Source organism: Ursus maritimus, unplaced genomic scaffold (assembly GCF_017311325.1).
Source record: "Ursus maritimus isolate PB19 unplaced genomic scaffold, ASM1731132v1 scaffold_27, whole genome shotgun sequence".
In the NCBI taxonomy this organism is placed as follows: domain Eukaryota; kingdom Metazoa; phylum Chordata; class Mammalia; order Carnivora; family Ursidae; genus Ursus; species Ursus maritimus.
Window position 1 is genome coordinate 2,851,586 of NW_024425230.1, and position 2,174 is coordinate 2,853,759.

At 41.5% G+C, this 2,174-nt stretch overlaps 1 pseudogene; it reads left to right on the forward strand.

Moving 5' to 3' along the window:
• The first annotated feature begins 1,469 nt into the window (after nucleotides 1–1,469).
• LOC103677083 lies at nucleotides 1,470–1,781 on the forward strand (annotated as a pseudogene).
• Nucleotides 1,782–2,174: the final 393 nt, after the last annotated feature.

The window sequence follows — 2,174 nt, forward strand, 5'->3', positions numbered from 1 at the left end:
GAGAGCTGAGTAAGGGTTAGTTGTAGAGGGGTTCTTCTACGCCAAGACACCCACAGTTCTCCTACTCACACTAGTATCACAGTGTAAAGCTGTGGAGTTTCTCAGCTCTCTGTAAGGGTGTAGGAAAACGGCACACATTTTCTTGCATCACCTGGAGGCACTCAAGTATGGGGCTGAGGGCCAACATCCTGGAAGGCCTTCCAGTTAAGACCAGGACACACTACCTAGAGAGTGGCGTTGACCATGCCCTACAGACGATCCATTCCATGAATACTCATCAGGAGTTGGAGGAGTTCTCATGGTGAAAACATCCATGATGCAGACACAGTGTGGAAGAGAGCCTCAGCCCTGCCCCTCAAGCCACAGGAAGCCCCCACCAATTAAATCTATTCTTCAAAGAAGAAAGGGAGAAGAAATCTTGAAAACCCAAAATTGATGTATTTCTTTTTTTGAAGGGGCAGTCATAAAATAAAATGCAGACTTGAAATAGGGATTAAACTGAACCATGGTAAAATAGCTCACATTTTCCTTTTCACACCGAAGTTTGTAACACGAAAACTTATGTTCACCATAGGAGTCTCTATGGCAAATAAGCAAGCTCTGCAGATGGCTTAGGACAAGAAAGACTTATTGTGCAGTCATTATTGGTGGTGAGATTTCTACATTAACATAACCAAAGATGAAAGAGATAACAGGGAAGAAGTTTTGCACAGATGTGACACAATTCTGGATATACTATAGCTGTATTCCAAATCTTATTGGCAGTCAAAAAAATACATATGCCATTGTATATTGTGGTAAAACAGGATAAAAAATTACTGTATTCTACTTTTACTAAACAAGTAACATGTAAATTGTGGTTTTTGCTGTTGTTTGTTTTTAAGCAATTTTCAGAGCATGATTAAGGTTAATAGGAATTCAGGCCAGTGCCAAAAACTTTGTTGTCCACAGCTCTGTCCAGATAGCTAGGAGGACCTGATGTGCTTTGCAAATTACTGAATACATTAACTGCAGGGTGGTTGGAGGGATGAGAGAGCTTAATATCTCCTAACTCCTTTTTTAAAAAATATTTATTTATTTACGTAAGCTCTGTGCCCAATGCGGGGCTTAAACTCATGACCCTGAGATCAAGAGTCACATGCTCTACCAACGGAGCCAGCCAGGTGCCCCATTGTGTTCTAATTCTCGACACCTGTGATCCATGAATGCAGCAGAAGGCAGCCCTTCTGAAGCCAGAAAAACCTGGTACGAGTTACTAATAACCCTTGTAACCCCACAATGAATGGCACTACCACTTTTGTAGCCTATATTGAGATCAAATACATACATTTTAAATACACAGATAATTAGACATGATAAAAATGTATTACCTGCTATTTACATTTGATATGGGTCTGTATCTACACTGTCCCATGGTGGTCACTCACCACAGTGTAGTTCTTGATTGTGACTTCTTGAAATTGAGGATCATGCCCAAGAGAAAGGCTGAAGTGGATGCTAAAGGAGGTAAAGCCAAGGTGAAGGATGAGTTACAGAGAAGATCTGCAAGGTTATCTGCTAACCCTGCTGCTTCAAAGCCAGAGCCCAAGCCCAAAAAGGCCCCTGCAAAGAAGGGAGAGAAGGTATCCAAAGGGAAAAAGCTGATGCTGGCAAGGAGGGGAATAACCCTGCAAAAAACAGAGATGCCAAAACAGACCAGGCACAGAAAGCTGAAGGTGCTGGAGATGCCAAGTGAAATGTGTGCATTTTTGGTAACTGTGTACTTCCGGTGACTCTACAATTTGAAATAGTATTTTTTTATCAAGTTTTATAAAAATGCAGAACCTTGTTTTACTTTTTTTTTTTCTTAAGCCATGTTGTTAGCACACAGAACACTGCATTGTTGTTTTGGGGTGAAGGGCATATGTCACTAATAGAATATCTCTGAAGCTAGATTGACACAAAGGGAAAAACACCTTTCTCTTCTAGTTTTGAGAAACTTCCCCTTGGCGGAGGAGGGATTCCTTGAGGTTGACACACATGAGCCACCTTGGCACAACACCTTGGTGGTATGGAAAGACTAAAATTCATTTTTTATGCCCTCTGCTCCCTCTCTGCCTTCAACATAGACTTGACTCCCTTAAACCCAGAGACCTACTGGTTCCCAGTATGTTAGGCAATCTGGACTTTACAGT